The following is a 7,487-nucleotide window of genomic DNA, read 5'->3' on the forward strand; positions in this document are numbered from 1 at the left end:
AGAGATGAGCGTCATCCCCTATGCCTTAGCCATAGGATCTATTATGTATGCCATGCTGTGTACCAGACCTGATGTAAACCTTGCCGTAAGTTTGGTAGGAAGGTACCAAAGTAATCCCGGCAAGGAACACTGGACAGCGGTCAAGAATATCCTGAAGTACCTGAAAAGGACAAAGGACATGTTTCTCGTTTATGGAGGTGACGAAGAGCTCGCCGTAAAGGGTTACGTCGACGCTAGCTTTGACAGAGATCTGGATGACTCTAAGTCACAAACCGGATATGTGTATATGTTGAATGGTGGAGCAGTAAGCTGGTGCAGCTGCAAGCAGAGCGTCGTGGCGGGATCTACATGTGAAGCGGAGTACATGGCAGCCTCGGAGGTAGCGCATGAAGCTATTTGGGTGAAGGAGTTCATCACCGACCTAGGAGTCATACCTAATGCGTCGGGGCCGATCAAACTCTTCTGTGACAACACTGGAGCTATTGCCCTTGCCAAGGAGCCCAGGTTTCACAAGAAGACCAGGCACATCAAGTGTCGTTTCAACTCCATCCGTGAAAATGTTCAAGATGGAGACATAGATATTTGCAAAGTACATACGGATCTGAATGTCGAAGATCCGTTGACTAAACCTCTCTCGCGAGCAAAACATGAGCAACACCAGAACTCTATGGGTGTTCGATTCATCACAATGTAACTAGATTACTGACTCTAGTGCAAGTGGGAGACTGTTGGAAATATGCCCTAGAGGCAATAATAAAAGCATTATTATTATATTTCCTTGTTCATGATAATTGTCTTTTATTCATGCTATAATTGTATTATCCAGAAATCGTAATACATGTGTGAATACATAGACCACAATACGTCCCTGGTGAGCCTCTAGTTGACTAGCTCGTTGGTCAACATATAGTCATGGTTTCCTGACTATGGACATTGGATGTCATTGACAACGGGATCACATCATTAGGAGAATGATGTGATGGACAAGACCCAATCCTAAGCATAGCACAAGATCGTGTAGTTCGTTTTGCTAGAGTTTTTTCAATGTCAAGTATCTCTTCCTTAGACCATGAGATCGTGTAACTCCCGGATACCGTAGGAGTGCTTTGGGTGTACCAAACGTCACAACATAACTGGGTGACTATAAAGGTACACTACAGGTATCTCCGAAAGTGTCTGTTGGGTTGACACGGATCGAGACTGGGATTTGTCACTCCGTATGACGGAGAGGTATCTCTAGGCCCACTCGGTAATGCATCATCATAATGAGCTCAAAGTGGCCAAGTGCTTGGTCACGGGATCATGCATTACGGTACGAGTAAAGTGACTTGCCGGTAACGAGACTGAACGAGGTATTGGGATACCGACGATCGAGTCTCGGGCATGTAACGTACCGATTGACAAAGAGAATAGTATACGGGGTTGCTTGAATCCTCGACATCGTGGTTCATCTGATGACATCATCGAGGAGCATGTGGGAGCCAACATGGGTATCCAGATCCCGCTGTTGGTTATTGACCTGAGAGCCATCTCGGTCATGTCTGCGTGTCTCCCGAACCCGTAGGGTCTACACACTTAAGGTTCGGTGACGCTAGGGTTATTAGGAAGACTTGTATGTGATTACCGAATGTTGTTCGGAGTCCCGGATGAGATCCCGGACGTCACGAGGAGTTCCGGAAGGTTCCGGAGGTAAAGATTTATATATGGGAAGTTGTCAAACGGACACCGGAAAGTTTCGGGGGCATATCGGTATTGTACCGGGGCCACCGGAAGGGTTCCGGGGGTCCACCAGGAGGGGCCACCCCTCCCGGGGGGCCACATGGGCTGCGTGGGGCAGGAGCCAGCCTCTGGAGGGCTGGGCGCGCCCCCCCTTGGGCCCATGCGCCTAGGGTTTGGGGGGGAACCCTAGAGGGGGCGCCCCCCTTTGCTTGGGGGGCAAGTCCCCCCTCCCTGGCCGCCGCCCCCCTCTAGATCCCATCTAGAGGGGCCGGCCCCCCTTGCCCCTTCCCCTATAAATAGAGGGGTGAGGGGAGGGCTGCAACACACAAGCCAAGGCGCAGTCCCTCCCCTCCCCAACACCTCTCCTCCTCCGTCACGAGCTTGGCGAAGCCCTGCCGGAGTGCTGCTTCTCCACCAACACCATGTCGTCGTGCTGCCGGTGGAGCTGTCTTCCTCAACCTCTCCTTCCTCCTTGCTGGATCAAGATGGAGGAGACGTCATCCGTACCGTACGTGTGTTGAACACGGAGGTGCTGTCCGTTCAGCACTTGGTCATCGGTGATCCGAATCACGTCGAGTACGACTCCATCATCACCGCTCCCTCGAACGCTTCCGCACGCGATCTACAAGTGGTATGTAGATGCAAACTCACTCCCTTGACTCGTTGCTTAGATGAACTCATAGATGGATCTTGGTGAAACCGTAGGAATTTTTTTTAATTTTCTGCAATGTTCCCCAACACAACTTCCTTTGGGTATCCTATGAAGACGCAGTTCCCCGATTTGGGTTCGAGCTTATCAGGTTGAAGCTTTTTCATATAAGCATTGCAACCCCAAACTTTAAGAAACGGCAACTTTGGTTTCTTGCCAAACCATAGTTACATAAGGCGTCATCTCAACGGATTTCGATGGTGCCCTATTTAAAGTGAATGCAGCTGTCTCTAATGCATAACCCAAAAGTGATAGTGGTAACCCAGTAAGATACATCATAGATCACACCATATCCAATAAAGTGCGGTTACGATGTTCGGACACACCATTACGTTGTGGTGTTCCATGTGGCGTGAGCTATGAAACTATTCCACATTGTTTTAAACGAAGGCCAAACTCGTAACTCAAATATTCTCCTCCACGATCAGATCGTAGAAACTTTATTTTCTTGTTACGATGATTCTCCACTTCACTCTGAAATTCTTTGAACTTTTCAAATGTTTCAGACTTGTGTTTCATTAAGTAGATATACCCATATCTGCTCAAATCATCTGTGAAGGTCAGAAAATAACGATACCCACCACGAGCATCAACACTCATTGGACCGCATACATCGGTATGTATTATTTCCAATAAGTCACTAGCTCGTTCCATTGTTCCGTAGAACGGAGTTTTAGTCATCTTGCCCATAAGGCATGGTTCGCAAGCATCAAATGATTCACAATCAAGTGATTCCAAAAATCCATCTTTATGGAGTTTCTTCATGCGCTTTACACCAATATGACCCAAACGGCAGTGTCACAAATATGTTGCACTATCATTATCAACTTTGCATCTTTTGGCATCAATCACTACGATCAAGATTCAATAAACCATCAACATTGGGTGTATGACCATAGAAGGTTTTATTCATGTAAACAAAATAACAATTTATTCTCTGTCTTAGATGAATAATCGTATCGCAATAAACATGATCTAATCATATTTATGCTCAACTCAAACACCAAATAACATTTATTTAGGTTCAACACTAATCTCGAAAGTATAGGGAGTGTGTGATGATGATCATATCAATCTTGGAACCACTTCCAACACACATCGTCACTTCACTCTCAACTAGTCTTTGTTTATTCTGTAACTCCTGTTTCGAGTTACTAATCTAGCAACCGAACAAGTATCAAATACCCAGGGGCTACTATAAACACTAGTAAGGTACACATCAATAACTTGTATATCAAATATACCCTTGTTCACTTTGCCATCCTTCTTATCCACCAAATATTCAGGGCATTTCCGCTTCCACTGACCATTTCCTTTGCAATAGAAGCACTCAGTTTTAGGCTTTGGTCCAGCTTTGGGCTTCTTCACGGGAGTGATAACTTGCTTGACATTCTACACTACAAAAAAAAGACACATCCGTGACATTTTGGGCCGAAAGAATTTTGTTCTGTCATACTTATGACACTTCTATGACGATAATTGTGACAAAACCCAGTGTCATCATAGATGTGGTGGGCTCCTACTTCTATGACGAAAAATCATGACAGAAAATGGGCTTTTCGTCCTGGGCGGGCTGGAGACGCAGATGCATGACATTCTTTGGGCCGTCCATGATGGAAAAAACCGTGGTAGAAGCGAGGGTGAGGAAAATATCGGGGAGTTCTCAGTTTACGGTGGGTGGTCGGGGGTCGAGCGATTCGCGTTTCTCTCGTACCATACGCGCGTGGGTGCGAGTCGTTGGGCTCTAATTGAACCCGAGCGTGGCGTCGCCTAACTGAACCCGAGCGATTGCATTGCAGGCTACGCGTTACTGAACCTGAGCGATCGAGCAATTCCTTCTCTACTGCTGCTAGTTGAAGCCGATCGATGCCGCCTCTGGATGAACAGTGAGTGTTGCTGGGGGATTTGGATGAATAGTTCCCGGTGGGGGTGGATGAACAGGACCCCGTGGTGTTGCCTCTGGATGAACAGGACCCCGATCGATCGAGCTGGTTGGGGCTGGATGAACAGGACCCCGTGGAGGCCTGGATGAACAGGACCCCGTGGAGGCCTGGATGAACATGAAGACCCTATGGAGGACTGGATGAACAGTAGATGGTGGAGGGCTGGATGAACAGTAGCCCGTGGAGGGGTGGTTGAACAGGAGCCCGTGGAGAGGGCTGGTTGAACAGTAGCCAGTAGAGTAGCGCGCAGTGGAGGCTGGATGAACAGGAGCCCGTGGTTGAACAGTCGCAGGTGGAGGTTGGAAGAGGTCGACGGTGGATGAACAGTAGCTCGTGGAGGCTAGAGGAGGTCGACGGTGGAGATGAACAATATCCCGTGGAGTCCCGTTTTGCGGTACGCCACACCACTCCCGATGAACAGGACCCCCGTTTCGACCGTAGCGCTCCAACACAAGTCTGTTTCCTCCATTTTGCGGTACGCCACACCCCTCCCGATCAACAAGACCCTGTTTCAACTGTAGGAGGTCCAACACAAGTCCGTTTCCTTCGTTTTGCGGTACGCCAGACCCCTCCCGATGAACAGGATCCCGTTTCGAACATGGCCGGTCGAACACAAGGCCGTTTCCTCCGTTCTGCGGTACGCCAGGCCTCGTTTCCATCGGTTGTTTCATCCAAGCCCTCCCGATGAACACAACGACGCATTCCGTTCCGACCCAGCCGGTTGGCTACCCATGAACACGACGACGACGCTGTTTCTCCATTCCGACCCAGCCATGTACACGAGCCTTGGCCATACGTATGCGCGAGTAGGCATTCGAGACCCCGCCCGTATGTACGTACGTGGCCATATTTTCTTTCTTGCACACTGGCTACTATACGCACGTGTACATGCTACGTGCGCGCCTCTACTACGACACGTGTGCGCCTCTACATCGACCAGTATGTACGTACACATTCGTGACCAGAATGACAATGCTATGTACGCTTCGACCAGGTGGGTCCCGACTGTCAGGCACTTCCTTGCGTGCGAAGATGTAGCTGGTGGGTCCCAGTAGTCAGGGGGTGAATCATTTTTTTGCCCAAACACACTTCCTTGTGTGCGAAGATGTAGCTGGTGGGTCCCAGCAGTCTGGGGGAAACATTTTTTTCATGAAATACGGTGGCCCGTCTGGTGGGTCCCCACTGCCAGGTGGAGGAATCATTATTTTCCACGTAATAAGGAGGCACTTCCTTGCGGCTGCCGTGGACCCAGCTATCAGCCTCTCCACGTATAGTACTCTTCTGATGGAAGTCGGTTGTTGACCACGCCGCGCCGAGAGCACCAGGGCGGTGGACGATGGCGAGGCCTAGGAAGGGGACGACGTGGAGCAGGGGAAGACGCGACAGTGGAAGCTCGCGCGGAGAGGAGTACGAGGGTTCACTGGTTCGGCTGCGGTGTGAGGCTGTCATCGCCGCAGAATAACAGGGGGTGTGGATGAGTAGAGGGATGGCCTAGCCAGCGGTGGGAGTAGTACGGGGCGGTGAGGGCCTCCGCGGCATCATAGCCGGCCACGGGAGGCAGGAGCACGCGGCACGACCGACGCTGCTTTGGGCGGTGATACGTCTCCAATGTATCTATAATTTATGAAGCATTCATGCTATTATATTATCTATTTTGAATGTTTATGGGCTTTATTATACACTTTTATATTATTTTTGGGACTAACCTATTAACCGGAGGCCCAACCCATATTGCTGTTTTCTTGCCTATTTCAGTGTTTCGAAGAAAAGGAATATCAAACTGAGTCCAAACGGAATGAAACCTTCGGAAAAGTTATTTTTGGAACAGAAGCAATCCCGGGAACTTGGAGTGCAAGCCAGGGAAGCGTCGAGGAAGCCATGAGATAGGGGGGTGCACCCCCCCTCGGCGCACCCTCCACCGTCATGGGCCCCTTGAGGCTCCCCCGACCGACTTCTTTCGCCTATATATTCCCATATACCCTAAAACCATCGAAGGACAAGATAGATCAGGAGTTCCACCGCCGCAAGCCTCTGTAGCCACCAAAAACCTCTAGGGAGCCCGTTCCAGCACCCTGCCGGAGGGGGATCCCTCACCGGTGGCCATCTTCATCATCCCGGCGCTCTCCATGACGAGGAGGGAGTAGTTCACCCTCGGGGTTGAGGGTCTGTACCAGTAGCTATGTGTTTGATCTCTCTTTCTCTCTCTCTCTCGTGTTCTCTTTGTGGCACGATCTTGATGTATCGCAAGCTTTGCTATTGTAGTTGGATCTTATGATGTTTCTCCCCCCTCTACTCTCTTGTGATGAATTGAGTTTCCCCTTTCAAGTTATCTTGTCGGATTGAATCTTTAAAGATTTGAGAACACTTGATGTATGTCTTGCCTTGCTTATCTGTGGTGACAATGGGATATCACGTGATCCACTTGATGTATGTTTTGGTGATCAACTTGCGGGTTCCGCCCATGAACCTATGCATAGGGGTTGGCACACGTTTTCGTCTTGACTCTCTGATAGAAACTTTGGGGCACTCTTTGAAGTACTTTGTGTTGGTTGAATAGATGAATCTGAGATTGTGTGATGCATATCGTATAATCATGCCCATGGATACTTAGGTGACAATGGAGTATCTAGGTGACATTAGGGTTTTGGTTGATTTGTGTCTTAAGGTGTTATTCTAGAACGAACTATATGATAGATTGAATGGAAAGAATAGCTTCATGTTATTTTACTACGGACTCTTGAATAGATTCAGCAGAAAGGATAACTTTGAGGTGGTTTCGTACCCTACCATAATCTCTTCGTTTGTTCTCCGCTATTAGTGGCTTTGGAGTGACTCTTTGTTGCATGTTGAGGGATAGTTATATGATCTATCTATGTTATTATTGTTGAGAGAACTTGCACTAGTGAAAGTATGAACCTTAGGCCTTGTTTCCTACCATTGCAATACCGTTTACGCTCACTTTTATCATTAGTTACCTTGCTGTTTTTATATTTTCAGATTACAAAAACCTATATCTACCATCCATATTGCACTTGTATCACCATCTCTTCGCCGAACTAGTGCACCTATACAATTTACCATTGTATTGGGTGTGTTGGGGACACAAGAGACTCTTT

The sequence above is a fragment of the Triticum dicoccoides genome, chromosome 1B, assembly GCF_002162155.2.
Source record: "Triticum dicoccoides isolate Atlit2015 ecotype Zavitan chromosome 1B, WEW_v2.0, whole genome shotgun sequence".
Taxonomy (NCBI): Eukaryota; Viridiplantae; Streptophyta; class Magnoliopsida; order Poales; family Poaceae; genus Triticum; species Triticum dicoccoides.